Source organism: Myotis brandtii, unplaced genomic scaffold (assembly GCF_000412655.1).
Source record: "Myotis brandtii unplaced genomic scaffold, ASM41265v1 scaffold501, whole genome shotgun sequence".
NCBI lineage: Eukaryota > Metazoa > Chordata > Mammalia > Chiroptera > Vespertilionidae > Myotis > Myotis brandtii.
The window spans coordinates 1,142,718-1,167,699 of NW_005369101.1; the positions used below are offsets into that span (position 1 = coordinate 1,142,718).

General features: G+C 42.7%; 1 protein-coding gene across 1 annotated transcript in view; it reads left to right on the forward strand.

Annotated features, from left to right (window-relative positions):
• Positions 1-24,982, forward strand: part of CNTNAP5 (contactin associated protein-like 5) — a 921,850-nt gene that overhangs the window by 790,849 nt on the left and 106,019 nt on the right. The gene's annotated exons all lie outside the window — the stretch shown is intronic.

A 24,982-nucleotide genomic window follows, 5' to 3' on the forward strand; every position in this document is an offset into this window, starting at 1 on the left:
TAATTTCACATTGACAGAATGAGGACTATTGATATGGTCATGGCAAGGGCACTATGTGATCAAAATCCTAGGGGAACAAACAATTATTAGGATTAGGCAAAGAGGGCAGGATGTGGACATCCCTGTAGCATGGTCTCAAAGACACTTTTCTGTGATCAAGAATATGTATTTTCTCTTCTTGTAATTTTCTGTTATAATGAGATGTGTCTGGGCTTTAGAACCATCTCCACAGGGATCAACTGTGGTGGGGGATGGAAGAAAGGATCCTGAAATATGCAGCTCACACTGTGCCTTCTCCAGACCTCATACACAGACTCTTGCTATTTCTCTTGCACTACTTTTTCTTGTGTATTTTTTTTCTTTCTTCTTTGTTTGATCTTGCTTTAACTATTTACAGCATTGAAAATAAAGAATGGTGTATAGGACTAAAACAAGGATCAAAACTGGAGGGCCTCTGAGTTGAATCAGGCCTGAATGGCATAATGGAGTGATACATATTTAGTCTGATAGTGACTTCTGTTATGCGTTGTCTGTATCCATAGGAATGGCCTGACAGGTACAGATAGATGTGCCTGTGGGACCACACAAAAGATGCTTTGGGGGGAATCTTGCATCTCAGTGCTCTGGAACTATCTTGCTTAAAGTTCAGCAATGTCCAACCAGAACTAAGAGGATCATTCATTCTCAGAACAACATGATGGAAGCAAAAAAGAGAGAGGGAGAGAAAGACTAGAAGGATAACTGGTAGTTCCAGAACTATTTGGTCTGGAAGAGCCTTCAAGAGAGAAAAGAGGCAATATGGGTTTTAGACCTCCTAATTATCAGCAGGCATTTGTATGATTAGAACCCTTAGTTCTCAATCTTTCTTTCCATAGGGTCTCTGTGAGGTTATAAGGCTGGCTGAGGACACTGGGGCCTGGATTAACTGGTTAACATGGGTCAGCCAGCCAATTCATGGCATAGCTGAGACTAGAAGCCAGATCTCCTGATAATCGGCCCAACAACCTTCCCTCTAAACTGGATGACCTTACTATGATGTGGTTGAACTCTAAGTAAGATAGTTCCAGAGCACTGAGATGCAAGATTCCCCCCAAAGCATCTTTTGTGTGGTCCCACAGGCACACCTGTACCTGTCAGGCCATTCCTATGGATATAGACAATGCACAACAGAAATCACTATATCAGACTAAATATGTCTTACTCCATTACTCTGTTATAATATACTAAAGGCCCAGTGCATGAAATCCATGCATGGGAATAGGGAGTTCCTCAGCCCGGCCTTCATCATCTTGCAATCCGGGACCCTTTGGGGGATGTCCAACTACCAAATAGGGCCTAAACTGGCAGTCGGACATTCCTCTTGCAATCCGGGATCACTGGCTCCTAACTGCTGGCCTGTCTACCTGCCTGATCACCCCCAACCACTCTGCCTACCTGCCTCATCACCCCCCTAACCACTGCCTGCCTGTCTGATTGCCCCTAACTACCTCTGTCTCTGCCCTGCCGCTGCAGCTTCATCTGGAAGGATGTCTGGAATGACATCCAGAAGATCGTTTGGCTGTTCTATCTAATTAGCATATCACACTTTTATTATTATAGATACTCTATGGGCACTATTCTAATTAATGCACACATTAATTCTCACAATAACCCTGTGTGATTGGTGTAGTTGTAGAAACTAAGACATAAATGTTTAATATCTTGATTAAAATTCTACAGCAAATAAAGAGAAGAGTTGGGACTCAATCCTCCCTCCCAAGACTGGCAGCTTATTCTGTATACTCCACCACAACAGCTAAACGAAGAGTGTTATATTTTTTGAAACATATCATGTTTTAAATCATTTGAATTTATTTAATTGGTAAGGCATTATTGAACTTTACCTTATTCCCTGTTTTCTTATACTCTAAAGCCCCATGTCATTGAAAAAATGTACTTGAATTAATGGACACCTGCATTTTAATTTATTTTTTAAATTTTATTTATTAATTTTAGAGAGAGAGAAAGGGAAAGGGAGGGAGAGAGATAAAGAGAAATATTAATTTGTTGTTCTACTTATTTATTCATTATTTGGTTAATTCTTGTATGTTTTCTAACAGGGGATCAAACCGGCAACATTGGCATACAGGGATGATGCTCTTACCAACTGAGCTACCTGGTTAGGGCTGGACACCTACATTTTTAAAACCCTGGATAAATGAAGGAAGCAAAGGGAAACCTGTGCCTTGCTTTTTTGTTTTAAGCTTAGATCTCAGTGCAAAGGTAAAAGTGCAGGCCTGGCAGCTCCATCTAACTCATGGGAAATAGGTGTCCAAGTCATGGTTAGTAATGAAGTGCCCCCCTCTCTTCACTCAGCCTCAGATAGAGAATCATCACCCAAAAGCCCCAAACCCATGCCCCCACCATTGCTCTAGGGAACTCCTATCGCAGTAGACAGTGATGTATGGTGCAGAGATTTAGGATACTGGGCATTTCCTGCCATCTCTCCTCACTGCAGAGGCACAACTAAGATATGTGCTCATTCACTCATCCTTTCATTGACTCTCTGGGTGTTTACTAGTCCCACTGCACAGTGTCAGGGACTCAGGGACTATGAAGATCAACAAAGATAAGCAGGATAGGGTTCTTTCTAAACATAATGAGAGAGAGAGAGAGAGAGACTTAAATTTCCTGGAAAACAACCTAGATACATGAAAAATCCAAGTTGCTCATATGTCCCAAGCAGACCAACTAGAAGTCAGAATTTGCCTAACTTTAAGGATGAATCTCCTAAGAACTCAGGGATTGTAATAAGAAAGTAAAATACCTTAAGTGATAGTGGATTCCTTGCTTTGGAAGTCATCAAATAATAAATAAATGACAATTAATTAGGGATACCATAATAAGAATTCCAACAGTGAATGACACAGAATAATAAACTCAGTGTGTTTCCAAGTCTGAGATTTTGTGATTTTGTATTCCTTTCTTGTGTAGTCATGCATTTGTATTTCTTTCTGCTAGAGTTTCACTTGCAGACTTTGAAAAGCTTCAGTGAGGAATTAAGAACTGGTATCCTAGAGCGTCGGCCTGCGGACTGAAAGGTCCCAGGTTCGATTCGCAGTGAATGACCCAGAATAATAAACTCTGAGTGTGTTTCCAAGTCTGAGATTTTGTGATTTTTTATTCCTTTCTTGTGTAGTCATGCATTTGTATTTCTTTCTGCTAGAGTTTCACTTGCAGACTTTGAAATGCTTCAGTGAGGAATTAAGAACTGGTATCCTTACAGCTTGTCCCCAGTATGTTGGTGGTATTAGGCCACTAATATAATTGCCAGTGAAAAATATTAGTGACACTGTATTATAAAGAGGTAGGGATATTTTAATGTGACTTGGATACATTCCAGTGAAAAATATGCCTCTGAAAATACTAATGGAAGTTAAGAATATTTATAGATGGAAACAAAAGATTAGGAGATCAAATATGGTAAAGGGTTAACTGGGAAAAGTCTTTCTCTAAAAGTTTTATAAGATTGATTCTCACCTTCCTGAGATGGATTAAGGGTCTTCTGTTGGTTCAGGTTTCTTAACCTTTCTTTGATGTAAGGTGCCTTTGGGAATCAGGTGGAAATGATGATGAGAGCATCACCCTTAAAAGGAGTTCTCTTTGTTCTCCTGGGAGGAAGAAAGTGCCCACAGCCATTGTCAATCGCAGCACTTTGGGTTAAGAAGTCAGGGGTGAACACAGCGGGTGACCTGTGTAAATACTGAGTGGAATTCTTGGCTTGCAAATTCATTTAATAAGGTTCCCAGGCCAGGGAAAGAGGAGCAACGTGACTTAAAGTCATGTTTGCAGGCCTCTCCCTGGCAGGGACTGGATTTGGCAGGTTCGGAATTCTTTGACCTTTATCTTTTTCCTTGAAATTTCTCCCACTAGAGAGTTATTCAGGTTAAGCTGTCCTCTTATCTTTTCAAATGAAAACAGGTTCTTCTTCTTAAAGAAAGAAAATCATTTTAATTCCTGGGACAAAAGAATAGAGGGAAGAGGAGGCATTTCTGTGTCAGAGGGTCCTTGGGAAAAAGAAAGCCATTGTGGATTTATAGCCAGGGCTTTGGGCCACAGGCAACTTCTCAGAGACCCGGCTTTTGGAGGAGAAGGGGCATTGGTGGAGGAAAAGGGTCTGGAGGAAGAGACATTAAACTTTTACAGAATTTTATTGAGTGATGGCTCTGACTCTCCACAGTACCATGGGCTCTCTCTCTAAATAATTATGTTTAACAAACATTCACCAGGTTCTACCATGTGGCAGGCACTGTTTCATGTACCAGAGAGACCGAAATAGTGTCCTGGCCTGCCTCTAATGGTCTATTCTGGGAACAGAGACATAACACATACTGAGGGTGCCAATATAATGTAAGTGCTGGGCTAGTCTGTTAGGGGTCCAGTAAGGCAAAGAAGGAAGTGGCCAATGCTTCTTGAGAGGGGTGTAGTCCCCCTGGCATTGGGCCATGAAATAGAATAAGATGCTTTTTTGTTCTTTTTTATCTATTTCAATTCCCTATTCAATTCCCTATTCTACTTTTTTATCATCAGTCCTTCTTGGTCCCTTTAAATAAAATATAAAATATGGCCCTGGCCCAGTGGTTCAATTGGTTGGAACATCATCCCATACACAAAAAGTTCAATTCCTGGTCAGGGCACATACCTAGGATGTGGATTCAATCCCCAATCAAGGCGCATAGGGTAGGCAACCAATAGATATTTCACCTCTCTCTCTCTCTCTCTCTCTCTCTCTGCCCCCTCCCAAGTGAGGGCACAGTACAAGGTGGCCATCTGAAAGTCAGCAGGACAGTCCTCACCAAACACTGAATTGGCTGATGCCTTGAAATTAAAGGCCCCAAAACTGTGAGAAAATGAGTTTCCATTGTTTGGGCCACCCAGCCTGCAGTGTTTTGTTATTGCAGCTCAATCAGTCTGAAACGAAGGTCAGATGAAGCCATGGAGGTAGAGCGCATAGACTGCAAAGTACAAAATTCATTACACTTTCTTATTGATGATAATAACAATATGGGGGACACCAGGTCCAGATGGGCATGGACATATTAATGGGTGTTGATGTTTTTTGTTTGTTGTTTTGATTTTCTTGTTTTGTTACTCTTCACCTGAGGATATTTTTCCATTGATTTTTAGAAAGAGAGGAAGAGGGGGGAAGAGAGAGAAACTTCAATGTGAGAAAGACACATTCACTGGTTGCCTCCTGCATGCACCCCAACCTGGGCTGGGGATTGAACCTGCAACCCAGGTACATGCCCTTGACCGAGAATTGAACTTGTGACCCTTTTGGTGAACAGGCTTATGTTCTAACCACTCAGGAACACTGGCCAGGGCAGAGTATTGATATTAATACTGTTCTTCCTGAGATTCCATCCCATCACCTGTAATGTACCTGTGAGAGGCAGAGTTGTTTGGCAGCGGGACTGTGGAGCCTTGATTCTTTGATATCATTTTGAGAGCCTCTGGGGTCTTCTCACTTTGTACTTTCCCAGTTTAAATAAGTCTTCAGAAATTTTCTAAGAATTGAGCAACTGTTTGTTTTTACAACCAGGCTGATTACTTACAACATAGTGTGAGAATCAAGAGAATCAGTACCTGCTCTTAGGCGCCATTGCAGAAAGAGGAAGGGAGAGACAGGTGTACTAGGTGCCTGGGGTTCTTCATCCATAACTTTGGGAGAATTGGTCCAGGGCCTGGCCGCAGTGTTGTTGGGGTAATGAGATCCTGTTTGTAAAGAGTTTGGGGAACTCAGATAAAACACAAAAAGGAGTTAATACACACAAACCAAAGAGCTTGCTAGTTACTGAGCCACTTTCATTTTCTGTGTTGTAAGCCAGGGGTGGAGAGAATGGGGCACTGGATGCTTAGCTTTTGGACTAAGCCTCTAATTAGCGGCTTCAGGATTAAGAAAGTGGTTACTTCTATGTGACAAGAATTTTATCAGAGAAAAGGCGTGTTTCCACTCTGCTTAGCCTGCCTGACCAACACAGTAGGAAGTCCCGGCTCAGGTCACTCACCTCTCTGTGCAGCTGGCATTTGTGCAGCAAGAAAGCCTGGGATTATAACTATTTCTCTTGATTCAAAGTCATAGAAGCACTGTTTCCACTCTAATAAGTAGCTTGACCTCTCCTATTTGGAAAGGAGGGCTCCGGAAACGGACTGCCCTCTCTTAGAGCTGCAGGGGAGACGGTTCCTGGACACAGTCTCCCGCTTTCTTTATGTCTCACAGTGGCTATGAGGTTCCTCCTGACACTTCCCACTTCACCAATGAGGGCTCTTAGGCACCGACAGGTTAAATGACTTGTCCCAGAAGACACAGCAAGGACCATGGGGCTGAACATCACACTCTGCCTGTCTCACTTTTTAACTTGCAGATATTCTGCTCTGTTCTCTGACCCCACCTTGTACTGTGTGCTGTTCTCAGGGAAGCGGCCATTTTCTCCCTGGGGTCTGTGTTAGCTTTCACGAAGGCTGGGAGCTCTGTCAAGAATATCATATTCACTTCCTGTGGTTCCATACTGGGCTTTGTTTTCAAAACGCTGGTTAAAAGATGACCCAGTAGATGCGTGCTCACACCCTGCTGGGATATTTGAAACTATATTGCCAGTAATAGAAGGTGCCAGGCATCTCCATATATTTGGCAGATTGTACTTCGGTGCGCACTGGCGCACACAGGACTACCAAGTGAAAACCCTAGCGTTATCACCGAGGCCATGTCTGTGACGCAGGTCCCGGGGGCGGCTAGAGTGCCAGCTCAGGGGCTCACCAGCTGAATCTGACAGTCCCCGCCTGTGGAAAGTGTGAAGTGAAGGAGCTCATGGAGGAGTGCTCCGTTCTCGAAAGGAGTGATTTTTTTTTAATATATTTTATTGATTTTTTACAGAGAGGAAGGGAGAGGGATAGGGGAGTGCTCCATTCTTGAAACGAGTGATTTTAATGTTATTAATAGGGCCAGACAGAACATATTTGGTTTACAAAATCACATGTAATACATGCATGTTCTTATTTAAACATGAGGGATGGATGCACAAATGTACTGTCCCTCTCTTTTTTAAGCTCCTTCACAATGACATGAAGAAATGTAAAAATGAAAGAAGGTAGGCACGCAAAAGGCAAAGCAGAGCAGAGCTTAGGGTGGGGAAGAAGTGTCCCACATTTTGGAAATCGGGCAGCATGTGGAGGCGGCAGGCTGGCTCCCTTCAAGTCTCTGCGAGGGGAAGACGTCCAGGAGAGGCTCAGCCTGGGTGCTCTGTGTACTGGGCAGCTGCTCCAGGCATGATGATAGGAAACAAGGTAGGATTACTCAGGGAGCTGCTGACCCCAGACCCGCGTTTCCCTGTCCAGGCAGATAAGCAAGTTTCTTTCCACCTCCATCCCAGAGGTCCAGAAATATATGTGGTAGTCCATGGACATTAGATCAGAGTTTGCAAAGCTGAGGGCCAGCTGAGCTACAGGGCTGCAGACAAACGTGAAGGGACATCCGTACAGGAGGCTGTGGGGCCCTGGCCTTGATTTTCCCTTCTTCCAAGAGCTCTTACAATTTGGCTTTTCTTTCTTCATGCAAGAGATTAGATGGTTTCCATAAAAGAACTGAACAGCCCCATGAATGATAGCGATGCCACACTGGAAAACATAGCTTACCCATATGGTCACCTGCCCGTGAGTCCCACCTGTTGACAAACTCAGCCGCTGCACGTAGAATTCTCAGTCCAGTGTACAGTGCCCCAGTCACAGTGTGAACAGATAGCCAGGGCCATCTGATACCTCCAAGATGGAAGACAAAGAACAAAACAAATAAACAAACAAAGGTACTTGGAGAAAACAAAAATAATGCAAGAGGCAGAAAAAAACATTAAAAACAGTGTCTTCAGAGAGGTAGAAGAATATATAAATCTATGACACTAGAATATGATACTTTAAAATAAAACTGGCAAAAAATAAAATAAAAAAACTCTTGGAAATGCTGTAGAGGAAATTATGAAAAATATAGGAAATTGAGAAATTTCCCAGAAAGTTAAACAAAAATGCAAAAAAGTGGACAATGAGGACAGAAGATAAAACATCAAAACATGAAATTCAATATCAAATAGGATTTCCAGAAAGAGAATAGATAGGGAGAGGACATTAGCAAGGATATAATAGAAAATACTTTGTAGAATAAAATAAAGCCAATGTAAACATTTGCTTCCTTACCCAACACAGTGAACAGAAGCAGACACACACCGAAGCACAGGCACACCCGAACTCTGTCTGCTAAGGACCAGCAGAGAATTTCACAGAAACACTGGTGATTTGAGATAATGGAAGACCATCTTCATAATATTTAGGGAAAATGGCTTCACACTAGAATTCTATGGTTCTTCAAGTTATCAGTCCCATGTTATGGATGAAGGAATAAAAACAATTTAATACATAAAATGGCAGAGGTATCTCATGACGTATATCTGAGACATCAGAAATACTTTTACTGAGATGTTACCTGATATATATGTTAGTTATTTAATGCTGCATAAAAAATTAGCCCAAAATTTAGTACCTTAAAACAGCAAACATTTGTCACCTTTCACAGTGCTGTGAGAGGTCATGATTCTGGTTCATGTCTCTCATGAGGTCACACTCTTTATTTGTCACCTTTCACAGTGCTGTGGGGGTCAGGAATGTGGGATTGGCTTAGCTGGATGATTCTGGTTCATGTCTCTCATGAGGTCACACTCTTGTCTGGCCTCAGTAACCTGAAGGGACGGGACAATCTGCTTCCAAGATTTATCCTGCGGCTCTTGACTGGAACTTTCAGATACTGGTTCTTTGATTTTTCAATAGGGCTGAACAGAGGACATGCCCCCCCCCACCCCCAGAGAAAGTGGTGAAGGTAGAGAAAGAGAGAGAGAGAATACTGAATTCAATAGTGCCACCTGGTACAATGTGAGGTTGTGGAGGGAGGTTACATAAAGATATGAATACTAGGAGGGAAGCATCATTGAGGGCCACCTTGGAGGCAGCCTGCCACAAGGTGCTTTCGCTGAAGAAAGAAGTATATAAAAAGGGCCCTAACCAGTTTGGCTTAGTGGATAGAGCATCAGCCTGCGGACTGAAAGGTCCCAGGTTCGATTCCAGTCAAGGGCATGTACCTTGGTTGCGGGCACATCCCCAGTAGGGGGTGTGCAGGAGGCAGCTGGTCAATGTTTCTCTCTCATTGATGTTTCTAACTCTCTATCCCTCTCCCTTCCTCTCTGTAAAAAATCAATACAATATATTTTAAAAAAAGAAGTATATAAAAAGGAAGATATGGGCTCCAGGGAATCGGTTACCCACCTCAGAACAGGCAAGGTGATTTCAGGGTAACTGCCTTGCAGAAGTCCTAGTGAGCAGCCACTGGTTCTCCACTGGGCATGATTTTAACCACCAGGTAACACTTGGTAAAACCTGTGGACATTTTTAGTTATTAAGATGAGAGGCAATGCTGATATATAGTGGGTAGAAGCTAGGGATGCTGCTAAACATCTTTCTTTGTTGTTAATCCTCACCCAGTGATATTTTCCATTGATTTATTTTATTTTTTGTTTTGTTTTATTTTATTTTATTTTAGAGAGAGAGTGGAAGGGAGGGGAGAGACACAGAGAGAGAAACACCAATGTGAGAGAGACACATTGATTGGTTGCCTCCTGCATGGGCCCCAACCAGGGCCAGGGATCAAGCCTGCCTCCGAGGTATATGCCCTTGACTGGAGTCAAGCCCAGGATCCTTCAGTCTGAGGGCCGACACTCTATCCACTGAGCCAAACCGGCTAGGGCACTGTTAAACTTCTTAATGACCCAGGACAGTAAACCCTCCCCCCTGCCACACACACACAAATAATTATCAGATCCAGAATAGCTGTGAGGCTGAGAAAACCTGGCCTAGGATGAGTCATGCAACAAAGGGATTTTGGAGGGAGGCACTTAGGGACAATATGCAGCCTTAGCGATCAGCAAAGTGTGATATTTACATCAGACAGACAACATGGACTTCGAAATCCAACCTAACCAACATCGTGGCATACCTGTCCTGGAGGCCAGGGGAGGTAGGCCCAGATGTGACTGGGTCCAAGAAAGGTAATTCTTCATCTACCAGAATGGGAAGACAAAACATAATGTCTAAAATGGATAAAATCAAGAAATAGCAATGCATTTAATATAGTTGAAGGGAAATAAGATGAAAACTGATAGAACTAAAGAACTTATGAGGAGGAGGGCCTTGGAGTAGGAAGAAGTGAGGCAGGGATTGTTTCGTCATATTAAGTTTTTCTATACTATGTGGCTTTTAAAATGCAGTATTTCTATAAACAGTATTTAAATGCATAAAAATCTGTTGCTTGAATATCAAGATAGAGGTGTACAGTATAGTTAGTAGAAAACTAGTTCTTTTCCCCAGTTATAAATGCATAAAACTATGTAAGTGATATTGGCTGAAGGCACCTTTATTTTTTTTAAATATATTTTATTGATTTTTTTTTACAGAGAGGAAGGGAGAGGGATAGAGAGTTAGAAACATCGATGAGAGAGCAACATCGATCAGCTGCCTCCTGCACACCCCCTATTGGGGATGTGCCTGCAACCAAGGTACATGCCCTTGACTGGAATCGAACCTGGGACCTTTCATTCCGCAGGCCGACACTCTATCCACTGAGCCAAACCGGTCAGGGCTGAAGGCACCTTTAAAGACTGTTTGCACAGTTGCATGCAGACCTTGTATCCAAGTTTTCTGTTAGTGAGTTGAGTCCTTCCATGAATGAATGGAAGAATAAATTAATGACATAATTTATTTGGAAATACTCAATATAACAAATGATTCCACTTCCTATTTAAATAGTCCATTGCAAGACCACTAAGAAGTGCCCCATGGACAAATCTACTTCAGACCTTACCCCGCGAGCTCTAGGACATGAATGCTTTTTCTCAGCCTTCTGTGTGTGTGGATACCTCATCCAATCAGAGGCCCTGTAAGTGTCAGCTGCCCTTTAAATGTTGGCTTTATTGTGGCAGTTCTGGCTTTTCTGAAGGAAGAACGCACCCTCACTGAGATATGTCATCCATTCCCATGATTTCAGTGAGTGAGGATGTATCTTATTGGTTTTAAAAGAATTGAGGGGCACCTTTATTCGACTGTCCCAAAGAATCCTCAAACTCTGTATGTTGTAAACTGACCTCAAGTTTAACCCTGCCTCCCACAGCACGCGCGCACACAAACACACACACACACACACACACACACACACACACACACACACAGCTATACCTTTTCTTGCTTGTGTTTTCCCTTCTCAGAAAAGTGCTCTACATTCAACTCAAGTGCCCAAGTCAGAAACCTGCTTCATCCACGTCTCCCTCTTTCTCGCCTCTCCAGAATCCATCAATCAGCATTTTATTCAATCTTCTTGCATTACATTGTATTTACTTCTTCAGTCTCATTTATATATACCCAATATTTTATGTTCCCACTATGATTATCTTCATTCTGGCCACTTTAATATCAGAATCAAATTATTGCAACAGTGTTCATATACTTCTTCTAGCCTCTAGGCCTGTGCCCTTTTAATTCTCTCTTCTGACCAGGGTGATCTTTTTAAAATTCAAATATATTCATGTCATTCATTTTTTGATAACTCCCCATTGCCCTTGAGCTAATTCCAAACTCCCTTCAATTCTAGATTTTTACTTTCTTATGAAGTTTTCATTCTCATTATTCTCACCCACTGTCTCCTCATTCCATATTGAATTATGTTCAGATCACCGAGGGCATCATGTCTGCTGCCCCTCAAGTTATTGCACATTTTGTTACCTTTGCTGGAACATCCTTTCCTTTCCCACCTTCATCCTTTCTTTGCTGGCAAACTCTTATATTTTCAAATCTAACTTCAATGTCACTTCTGGGAAGCATTTCTGGTTCCCAACCAAAAGTGGTGGCCAGCGCCCTTCCTATGACTTCTTCGGTGGCCTATTATAGAAATGGTGACAATCTCTAGGAACTTGTTGGATCCATCACTACAACACTCATTGAAGGAATCAGCACTGGTCTAGCACCATTCAAGCACCCAGTGTCTATACACAATAATTATGCCGCCATTAGATACATTTTCCAGTGAAATTGCTTAAGAGCTTTTAATGACAAGAGGGCACAGTGTGTGTGTGTGTGCAAAAGAGCATTTTTAGAAGCATATCTTATGATTCATATTTAAAAAATGTCACTGTCATATCTTCACAGCTAAGAATCAAAGAGAAAAAAATTAAAATAGATTACCACTTTACTTAAAAGTATGAAGCTAAAATGAGACGAAAACCTTAAGACATAGCAGAATCTAAAAATGGTTTATTCTTATCCTCTTATTTCTGATAGGTGTTTTTCCTTTCAAAGTATGCTAAGGGTCTGAGAAAAAAATATATCCAAAAAGAGCAACTTTAAACAGATAAAATATTGCATTTTAAAAAGATAGAGGAATAAATGTGACCATGTCCATAATGGTAATACTGTCGGGTTTTACTTGTTTGTATTGCCATCTATAGGTGGGACCTTCAGAAAGATAAATGAGATTTGAAGATAAAATTCCTGATGGTTCAAATGAAAGCACAGCAATAAAAATCAAAGAAACAGCACACATAAATCCCTCTGAAGGTCCTGATTTCCAGCTCTCTGCAGCAATAACCGAGGGAGCCTGGATGTCCTGTAGCTTAGGCCACTGACATTTGTCAGACTTTTCAATAAAATGGCAGTGGAAGACTAAATCCATGCAGGATGGGAGATAAATTAGCACACAGCCAAAGGTACTGGAGAAATGAGCACTGCTTTTTTAGCTGAAATATTTTTTGATAAAGTAATAATCCCCTGTAATCTCTCTCCAGCTTTAAATAACAGCCAGTCTTTGTACCAGCAGTTTAATTTTGTTGGCTGCCCTTGTCTTACAAATATATTTAGTGGAGTCTGAAATATCATTTTGTGCTGAAAGCTGAAGTCTTAGTCTGGCTGAAGCTGGGAAAGGGCAATAAATCAAGAATAAAGTGAAAAGGACTAGAAATGGGCGATCAGAAACGTGTTCCCTAGAGCGAGTGAGTGAGCTTTCTTCTCCGGAAAGCAGGTGCCTGGCATCAGTCATGTCGTCCCGTTAAGTGCCTCTGTTGTAATGATATTGACTTATATCTACATTGCACCCTGGTTGGCATTGCTCCAAAGTGCTTAAGATGCATCTATGGGAAATACATGCTGAAAATAGCATCATGAAAATATACAACCCCATTTTTTCCCTCCTCTAAGATTATTCTTCCCAGGAAATTGTGCTGAGATGTCCAATCTTAGCTTTTTCTGCTTGTTTTTTGTTTGTTTGTTTATTCATTTGTGTCTCACTTCCTGAAGTATGGGGCCACTGTATATTTAAAATTATTAAATAAGGACTAATATAGTCCATGATTTATATTTACCAAATTGGTTGCTGAAAATGGATTACAGAAAAAGAATGTTGAGTTGTTACAGGGTTTTGTTTTAGTAATGAAAATGAATAACAATCCCTCTGCTAGAAAGCAGGGAGATGGGTTCTTGTATTAGTTTTCCATTGCTAAGTAACACCTTTCCAAAGACTAAGTGGCTTAAAAGAGGCCCGTGCCTTATCTCACAGGTGCCTTGGATCAGAGTCCAAGCAGTTTACCTGGGTCTTCAGCTCAGGGGATCATGGGCTATAGTCATGGTGTCAGGTGGACTATGGTCACATCAGAGACTCTACTAGGGAACAACCTGCTTCTAAGCTTCCTCGGGTTGTTGGCAAAACTTAGTTCCTTGGGATTTCAGAATTGGGGTCCTAGTCCTTTGCTGGTTCTTGACCAGACATTGCTCTCAACCCATAGTTCCTGGCCCTGGGGTACTCCCCACAGACCCTCCGAGCTTACTTTATTAAGCCAAGAAGGGAGCACCAGCATCTGCATGGATTGACAAACCTTGAAGTGTCACAAGAGTGCTTTTGCTAACCTTCTGTGTGTTAGGAGCAGGTCACAGGTCTCACTTCCACTCATGGATGGAGTTTTATATAGGGTGCAAACCCAAAGCCTACTTTAGAGTCTGTCTACCACATTTCTGTTGCTTCTTGGTCATTAAAACTTGGTGCTCTCCTATATTCCCTCAAAGCAATACGAATGAGTGATTTATATATGCATAAAACAAAAATGATAAATTTCACAAACTTAATGTTAAAAGAAACCAGACATAAAAATGTACATTCTCTATAATTCCAATGTTTTTATAAATTTCAAAAACATACAAAATTAATCTATGCTGTTAAAAATCATAATAGTGGCTAATCTTGGGGAATAGCAACACTAAGGAGATGTGAGGAGCTTCTGGGGTGCAGGACTGTTGTCTCCTGAACTCTGTGTTGTCTTCCATTGGAGAGGTCATATGCCCTTTCCTAAACATAGTATAATTATACATTATACTTCAATACAAATTAAAACAAAACTAAATAGCCCCTTTTAGGTCCATGTGGTTCAGTGGTTGACCATTGACCCATGAACCAAGAGGTCACCAGTCAGGGCACATGCCCAAGCTACAGGCTAGATCCCCAGAGGCAGCCAATCAATCTTTCTCTCTGATGGATGTTTCCATCTCTCTATTCCTCTCTTTTCCTCTCTCTCTAAAATCAATAAAAACATATTTAAAAACAAAACAAAACAAACAAACAAAAAACTAAACAGCCCTAGCCAGGTACTCTATTGACTGGAGTGTTATCCAGTACACACACACACACACACACACACACACACAAACACACACACACATAGGTTGTGGTTCATTTCTGGTCAGGACACAAGCCTGTGCTTTGGGTTGAATCCCAGGTCTGGGGATGTAGAAGAGGCAACCAATAGATGTTTCTCTCTCACATCGATGTTTCTCTCCCCACTCCCCTTCTCTCTCTAAAACATATATTCTGATGAGGATTACAAATAAAATTAAATTAAATTAAAACTAAACAAAAACCACAGGTAAACTTAGACTAGTCACTTTATTTCTATGGATCTCAGTTTTCTCATCCTTAACATGAGGTTGGCCTTGATAATTTTTGAGGCCCTTCTAACACAATGTGGTTAGAATTGTATGACATATTGAAGGAGCTATAACCCTCATTGTATGACTGTGAAGTTCCCAGAATTTGCATTGTCTCCAAGGAGAACACCATTAAGTCTACACATACTTCCATTTACAAAATATTGGCCTTGAAAAAGCCAATTAATCTCAATGAATGCATGCCTTTTAAAAGTCTCTTTCAGCTCAGAAAATATCTATGACCTGTTGATTTGGCAATTTCTTCAGACCAGGCACCAGTGGTATAGCAAGAGTGGAGGCCAGCAACAGGCAAGGTCTGATCTACAGGTAGGCAAAAATGGAGTGCATTGCAGAGAATTTAAAACAATAATCAAATTTTTAAAATTATTCTCCTTTAATTATCGCTTGCACATGCAACTCAAGGTGACGCCACTGATCTAACAGTCATGCCCACCCAATGGCTCCACCACTGACCTTAACTTTGGATACCGTTGCCAGGAATTGTGTTAAGCATGTTAAGCACTGAGCTGCAGAAATAGTTAAGCTATGCTGGACAGTGCTGAACACAGAACTGAGGAGATGGGTGTCCATCAGCTAAATAATGTCTATTCTAAAGAACCCCCTTCCCTTGCCTGGCTGGGTGGCTCAGCTCAGTTGGTTGAGCATCATCCAGTACAACAAAAAATGTGCAGGTTGCATTCCTGACCAGGAATGAATGAAAATATCCTCAGTTGAGAAATAATTAATTAATTAATTAATTAATTAATATTCAGGCCCCTTCCACAGCAGGGCCTGTATTTTCCCTCAAGGTGGGGCAATTAAAGTGTTGTAGACTCATTTGTCCATCAGCTTCCTCCTCCAAACCTCAATGACCAATCATGGCCTCCTGAACTATTAGGTCAGTGGCTCCCAGAGACACTTGTCTAGATTAAAATTGCCAGTGAACTCATGAAATAAATCTTCAATTTAACAATTCTCTGGTAATCCCACACCTGTGACCCCAGAGGAGAACCTGCACCCTGCACTGAGGACACCTGCCCTGCCCCAGACTTGTCCCCGGCCCCTGCTACTGTAACCTCCTACCAGGCCTCTCTCCCTGATCTCCTGCCCTTGGGCGTCCATTCTCCACACAGCACCCAGAGGCATTCCTTCCCAGCATGAGGCCCATTGGGTTACTCCTCAGCTCAAAATTGTGCACTGATTTTTCTTGTCACTCAAAAGGAAAGCCAGGTTCCTGCAGGCCACACATGATGTCACCCCTGCTGTCATCTTCAGCCTTTCCCACTTTCTGTCGCAGGCCTGGCTCATGCCTCCTCACCACTGCTGCTGCAACCAGGCAGCAGACCAGTGCTGGGCCCTGTGCTACCTTTCTCTCTGCCTGCAGCCCTCTCACCAGATGCCATGTGGTTCATTTTCACCTCAGCCCCTGTGAACATTACCTTGTCTGAGCCCTTCCCCGACCACAGACTACGGATGAGGACCCCAAAGCCTGGGGTGTATGCAGTCCCCACTGTCTCTGAGGCAGTCCCGACCCTTCTCTCTCTGCTTTCTACTCTGCTTGGTTTCTTCATCAGTGTATTACTCGGCACTATACAGGGTGGGGCTGAAGTAGGTTTATGGTTTTTGTGTGGAAAATAATACAATAATTATTAAAAACTAGAGACCTGATGCACGAAGATTCATGCAAGAATGGGCCTTCCTTTCCCTGGCTGCCGGCACTGCCTTCGCTCCGGCAGGAGCTGCCTTTCTGCCTTCCCACGCTGCCCAGAGGCCTGGAGCATCTGGGGCCGTGCAGAACACCGGCGTCATCGCCATGGCAACGACACAAGCATCCCATCCTGCCCCTGGTCGCTCAGCACCCATCTTTGTTGGGTTAATTTGCATACTCACTCCTGATTGGGTGGTGGGCATTGTGAAGGTATGGTCAATTTGCATCTTTCTCTTTTGTTAGTGTAGATAACATAAGAACAGACTCTGTTTCATGTACTCACAGCTATAAACCTGCTTTTGCCCCACCCTATAGTCCACATATATTATTTATTTGTCACTTGGCATCAAAACTAGAATGTAAGCTCTGAGGGCACAGACTTTGATTTTTGTTATCTCCAGACCTAGGATGCAACCCAACACATTGTAAACATTCAGTAAATTATTAGTTGATTGAATGATTGAAAGTTCTGTTTAGCTGTTGCACTGGACATATTAGACCCCCACCATTGTCACTGGGTCCTGTTCCCTACTGGTAATTTTTTCTAGCTAATACAATGTCAATATGGGTCTGTTAGACCCCATGATGTGACATGAGGTTTGTTAGACACCAGAATTTTAACATATTTTTATTTACAAAAAAAGCAAACAATTGGAGATGCTTTCATAGAGCCTGTCCATTAAAGCAGCGTTCAGCCCACTGTAGGATTAAAAGTATCTTTGAAGTAAAAATGGGCCATGGACCTGATGAGCTGAGATTCTTGGATTATTTATTCCTTTAGTTTCAGGGCTCAATCCGAGAACCAGATAAGTCCATACATTAGGACAGTGGTCGGCAAACTGTGGCCCCTTCAGTGTGGGTGGCTCTTCCACAAAATACCACGTGCGGGCACGCATGTACAGTGCAATTGAAACTTCGTGGCCACACTCAAGGGACCAAAGAGCCGCATGTGGCTCACGAGCTACAGTTTGCAGACCACTGCATTAGGAGAAGGAAATAAGGAAGTAAAAGTAAGCTAGAACAGGAATGCCCTGCTTCACAGGCTGTCCTGTCAGGACTGACCCCCAATAGCTGCTCACTGTCCAGGTGTCCTTGTATTGAAACTCTCTCCCTGCTTCCCATGCTTTCCCATATAGGCCCTGCCTTACCTATCAGGCCTCTCTATTCAGGAATTTTAGCCTGGGGTGCAACTGTCTGTCACCTGAAGGCCTTAGAGCAGCACAACTGTGTAAATTGTAAATTATCTGCTTGGCTTTCAGCTAATTTTACCCCTGGATGACTCTCGGTTCTATGCTCTGTACCCTCAGGGTTCATCACTTCCCATCCCCCCCTCTAATGTGGATTCTCAGAACCTTAGGTGCCAGGTTGGTGTGGGAGGCTTAGGCAGGGGTGTTCTGGGTAAGAGCCCGGATTCTCCTGGCTTGTTCTTTTCCATCACGAGTCTCCACTCTCCTTCATCACATTATCTACTTCAATCTTTTTCTTGTCCTTGGAGACTAGCATTGTGGACATTTTTAACCAATGTATTAAACGAATCATTATTGTCATACTATTGTGTGCTTATGGAACACAAATCATCTAAAGAACCAACATGAATGCCTCTGCATGAATTTTTTATGGAAAAACATTATGCAATTGCCAGCATCTTCCCAACTACATGGATTATTGTCATTTTTGAAAAGTGTTTCTGTATCTACAAATTATTTCTTTGTATTTTTAAATAAAACTTAAAAAAGGAGAAAGAAAACAAGGCCTCAAACAATGAAATCAAGGAAACAGATCAGCCTTTCAAATGACATCTTGGCAAACTGAGTCCTTTCAGCCCATGTCAGGCATTTGTTCAGCAAGTGCAAATGACCTGTCACTCACCCCTGGAGCACTTGCCATGGGTTAGCTGGTGTGGAAGACTTCTGCAGGAAGCCTATTAACTGTGCATGATTTGTCTGCTGAGAGAAGTTTTTAAAAAATCCTAACTATTTGGCAGAAATGGAGGTATGTGCATGTTAGCTGAAGACATCAGGGAGATGATACTTAGATGGTTACTGAGCCCCAACTGTACCGTGTGTGCTGAGCATGTTGGGGAAAGGTGGGGACTCCGCTTGTTCTCTAGGAGCTCATGAGCTTACAAAATAAAAATAACACAAAAAATACTCAGTTTGTCATAAATGTTGTGGTAATTTATTACCAGTGAAGGAAAACTCCTAACAATAATTATGATTTGACCTTCATAGTACTTTGGCACTGTTCCTGACACAGCGGTTACACAGCACAGTGTGGGGGATGATGCTGGGGACGCCAGAGAGCCAGTGTGAGGAACGGATGCTTCATCGCCACATTACACACCAGAGGACACTCCTAATATATGTCTGCGCTGCTGTGCGGGTGTCGAATGGGCTTCTGTAGCTGGCCCATTGTCAGATGCTTAGTCTCCCCGAGCAGCAGCAGCAGCCCCTATCCCTGTAATGCCCCTCACCACCTTACACATGCCACCTTAGCAAAGAACCCTCACCACACTTGCCCTATGCCCTATAGTTTCAATGCAGAAAGATTTACAGACTACGGTTTACAACCGTTTGCGTTTGAACCCTGACTTTATTGCAAACTAGCCAAAAAACGTTTTGCAAATCGGAGAACTTCTCCAACCTCAAGCAGGAAAGCATGCCCCTGCTCACGTTGCTCTTTGGTGCCCGCATCAGACTGAAGTGTGGAATAGTAGATAGAAACAGACTTAGGATGGACTTCAGCTCTGGCACCTACTAGCTGGTGACCCTGGATAAGTCCCTGAGCCAGAGGCTCTCTATTTGCAGTAACTGCAGAACCACAGAGGGCAGTTATGAACCTGGCAGCAATGATGAGTACAGTACGTGAGGTGCCTAGCACGGAGTCTGCCACAGGTGATGCACCAGCAGCCCGGCGAGGAGCTGCTGTCCTTACTGTGACTGACGTGGCCGCTGGCTGCACCGCAGGCTGGCGATGAGCAGCAGCTCGGGTGTGCTTTTAGACAAGGGACCGAGCCCTTTTCCAGGACCATCTGGGAGTCATTATTCCTTTTTTCCATCTTGTGCGTTATTTTCAATTTTCTTGATAAAATGCCAGAAACAGTTTGCTGCTCATTCCCCTGCTGCATTCCCAAACAGGAAGTAGCATGCTTGCTGGCAGGTGTTGGCTTTTTGATGGAAGGAAGAAACAAAAAGCTGTGGTGACAGTTTGCAATAATGGTTTATCCATTGTGTGCAGGGAAGGGGATTGCTAGCTGCCAGCTCACTGACGAGTGCTCAGAGCAGAGCAGTCAGGGGAGCACCACTCGGGATTGGCACTGGGTGGGTGACGGCATGAAAAAGCCTGTGTCTTGTCAATTATTTAAAACATTGTCTTGTCCAGAGATGGTGAATCGCCTGGCAACTCCCACTGATTAGTAATGGCTGCCGGGGAAGAGCTGGGCAGGTTCTGGATCTGGTTCAGAGGATGTGACTGATCAGTGGTGTCTGCCCAGATGGAAGGAACAAGTGCAAATACGTTCACCTTGGGCGTACCGGTCGTAGTCCCTGAAACGATTGCCTGCCCGCAGAACTATCATGCAAGCAAACAATCTTATGCTTTATTCATTAATTTACCCATTATCCAATAGTTATTGTATTTCTGGATCTAATACACTTGTACAAAATCTGAGAGATAAAACAAAGACTAATTTGCATGAATGTTGTTCTCCCCACTCACTCCACTGATTTTTCTTGCAAACAATAGAATTCTATTCATGCAAATGTTATAGCTACTCATATATTCTTAACCATTTTAAAAATGGGAGAATGGCCAAGAAATAAAACAATGGCAAAAGTTGATAATTATTAGATAAATAAATACAGTATACTGTATTTATACAATATTATACAATATTTAGAGTTCTTATAAAAATATTATGTTCTGATAAGATCTACACATAATCTATTTGGGATACATTTGTAGTCTTAAAATACCCAGAAAACTAATTTATTTGCCTACAATGGAGTTATTGACTATGTTGTTTTCATCTCCAGCAAACACTTGTTTGTATCCAGAGCTGGCTATGTCAGCTTTGGAAATGGTTTCATATAATTGTTGATCTAAAATCCCACTTAAGCCTACGCTCCCTCAGGAAAGGCCTTTCCAGGTGACAGGGCAAAGCCATGAGAATCCACTCTGGACATTCCATATTGACTGCAGAACAGGCCCCTGGTCTGTGGGTAGAACAGAGAGAGTAAGGACATTACAAGACAGGAAGTAGAGCCTTAAAGGGAGAAATGAATATAGTAAAGGCTCTTTCTTGCTCCAGTATGTACCCCTTCCCAATCAGAAGGGTGTTTGAGAGACAAACACTTTGGTGGTATAATTTAGGGCCTGGGAATGATTCCTGATTAGTCACCTTTTCTTCTGGAACCTGGGGAGGAACTATGCTTTCTGCCAAAGTCCTGTTGTCTTGTCTGCACTAGGCAGTCTTGTCTGCACTAGATGTTCTCGTAATGGGACCATAATGACAACCCCTCCAGCACCCCTGGGAACATCTGCAATTAGATCCTGTGTGTGATATGTGGGATGATTCTGTGGACAGGATACAGAACTTTCACTAGAACTTCAAAAATGTGTTTAATTAGAGAAAAGTAAGAAGGCTTAGGAGTCTTTCTATCATGTTATTTTACCTAATAAAGGAGAACAAATTTAAGTATTTAAATCTCTTATTTTAGTATTTTTGTATTTTAGTATGCATTGCTATTTTTATATAACCAAAATACTTGTATAGTATGTCAATTTAATTGATATTTTATTTTCAAATGTAATTTTTTAAATCTGGATCATTGGAATTTGAGACCTTGCCAGAGATTTATGACTGCATTAGCTTTTAAAACTGATACAGGTACTTTAGTTTAAGAAACTTTATGACCATTTGCCTGCTCTTTTTAAAAGTCTTACCAAATAATTTGCTCTTGTTACCCCCCCCCCCATCTCCTGAGTTACTCATGAAGCTAAATATCTTAACTTAGTTGCATGACCTTTTTCAGTCAGTCTTGGCCCCATGGATGGTCAGATACTGATGAACTAGGCTTAGAATTGGGAGCAGGAAACCAAGAGATGTGGAAGTGGGAGGTAAACAGAGAAGATGGGAGACTAGATGGTGAGGGAGGACTCCAGGCTCAAATCCCAGCTCCTCCCCAGACCCTGACTGTTTATCTAAAAGGCAACTGGACACCCCTATGCTCCCCTCAGCTGATTTGTTCCAGGACCAAGAGGTTCCCAAAGTATGGTCTCTGACCATTTATTATAAACAAACATCAGATGCCCCAACGTAGACCTTCTGATTTGGAAAATTTGGGATAGGGCACAATGGTCTGTGCTTTAAAAAGCCTCCAGGTGATTGTGACACAGGCTCGAGTTTGAGAACCACTACCTTAACCAGATAATATTTTCAAAACTTCCCTGCGATAGGACTCACCTGGGAAGTTGATTAAACATCTGTCTTCCCAATTCTATTCCTGATGATTTTGACTAATTGGGGTTGTGATGAAGCTCCAAGAATGTTGATTGTATCTAAGGGGGATTCTTATCAGAAAACTGCATGGCTGGCCAAGGTCCCTACCATGTCCCATGACACCCAATGTGCTGTCAATGGGTCACACAGGTTCTCAGCACCAAGGCCTCTCAACCCCCACAGTGTCCAGGCATGCCTGGGTGGTTGACATCCCTGAACTGGGCATTTCTGAGCAGCCAAGGTAGTACACTGTAGCATCTCTTCATATATCAAGATGTGAAGGTTGTGAGGCCTTCTAGACCTAACCCCTTGTCCCCCAGGCTAGCCTACAGTAACCCAGACCTTCTTTTCCCACATGTTCCTGGGAGAGACTCAGCCATCTGGACAGTGAACCTCATTTCAGGACCCTGGGCCTCTCTCAGGGGAGTGATATCTGAGGTATGTCTTGTTGAGTGGCTCTGGAAGCAGGACTGGCATAGCACGATTTGTAGGAAACAGGACAGCAGGCTCCTCTCAATCATGTCTAGGAAGCTCTGGGAAAAACTGAAACCATGAACTCAACTGGGAGATGGCATTGAAGGTGCCATCCAGCAGGTGCCTCCTCAACACCTTCCTGCCTTTACCAGATTTGCTTTCAAGAAATCTTTATAATGACTTACAACCAATACCTAGTCTGCGAGTGATTGAGAGGTTCCATAATGTGGCTAAGGTGGCACAGGTAAAGCACTTAACACAGTGCCTGGGCCGGAGAGCATAATTAATGGAGACTTTTATCTATCTATCTATTGCTCTTTAGACACAAATGTAAACAGACTATGTGTACTGTTTTAGAATTATTTTAGTTTCATATTATGTTGTGGAATTTTTTCATATTGTTATATACTAGGAGGTGAATTATATTAGATTATATAATTTATTTTACATTTCTCTATTATTGGGTACTTGTTGATTTTTAATGTTTTTATGTGTTTTTATTTTTTAAATCTATGATGAATTATTTATCACTATATATTCGGGGCCTTACTTGTTTCCCTAGATAATTCCTAGAGGTGGAATTGCTAGATCTGCATGTATACACATTGCTAACATCATAAATATACCATTGCCAACATGCAAGGGTTGTTGCAGAAGATCTCACATGGCAACTCTAGCCAAGCTTCTAGAAGGCAGAGGGCCTTGTCTGGGTTTGAGCATCCTCTAGGGTGGCCACATTCAGATTCACTTCAGAAAGTGTGGCCTGGTACTAATGAGGTTGCCACCATAAAATCAGACCCTGGCAGGGCATTCAGCCCTACCCTGACCTAGGAACAGTGCTAGGTATCTGGATTCTGAATAATTCATGTTTGTTGAGTGCTTGTTGTGTGCCTTACAAGGCTGGAGTATATATTTTTCCCAAAATCTAACAACATCTGTGAAATAGATATTAATATTCTTATTTTTCTCTAGGGAACAGAGAGGCTAGGTGACTTGTCAAAGTTCACACAATAAAGAAAGGCTTCCTAGCATTTTCTATCTGGACTGACAGAGGAGCTACATCCACTGCCCCAGATCACCCACACTGTCATCAATTAGGAAGACACTAATGTCATAAAACGTATTGTCCCTTCTGACAATATGGGATAACACTGTCTTCCTTCCTCTGAGCTAGACTGAGAGAATATCTATTAGAGAAGTGGTTCTCAACCTTCCTAATGCTGCGACCCTTTAATACAGTTCCTCATGTTGTGGTGACTCGCAACCATAAAATTATTTTCGCTGCTACTTCATAACTGTAATTTTGCTACTGTTATGAATCATCATGTAAATATCTGATATGCAGGATGTATTTTCATTGTTACAAATTGAACATAATTAAAGCATAGTGATTAATCACAAAAACAATATGTAATTATAGATGTGTTTTCCGATGGTTTTAGAGGCGACCCCTGTGAAAGGGTCGTTCGACCCCCAAAGGGGTCGCATGTGCCCTCTTGCAGTCCGGGACCCCTCCCTTGTTACTGCCCACCTGCTTGCTGCTTCCTACCGCTTGGCTTGCTGCTCCTTAGTGCTGCCACGAAGGCCTTGGGTCTGCTGGGTGCCGGGCCTGCGGGTTTGTGTCTCTGATACCCCCAGCAGCCCCAGCACCAAGGTGGTGGCGGGCCTGGCTGCTGGGAACAGGCCCCCCGTTGCGTGTTTGTGTCTTCTATCAGGCCCCCAGCAGCCCCAGCAGCCCCAGCACCACCACCTTAACTTAAGGGAAACTTTATTTAGTCTTCTTTTAAAAGCAATCTAGTTTAAAAATGAGTTGCAGTTAAGACAGAACAAAGAACATGGTACCTAAGAGTGAGATAGACTGACAGAGGAGAGGCTGGGCACTGGTCAGGGGCTTACATGCCAACTGTTCTACACCTGGGAAATGATGTAAAATCGGTTTCTTTAGTTTTCTGCTTAATGGTCTTCTCCAGCACTGAGGTCAGAGGAGCCGCCTTCCAGCCCGTAGGCTGCTTCTCAGAGTCGAAAATTTCGCCATAGGCCTCTGCCTAGGACAGGACCTCTGAACCCCCAGGGTGCATAAACACACAGGGCTTCCATCAGGCTCCGCTGATCCCAGGCCAGGAGGCCTCTCAGCTCAGCTGATCCTGGGGCCGGGAGGCCTGCGGCTCCGCTGATCCCGGGGCCGGGAGGCCTCTCGGCTCCACTGATCC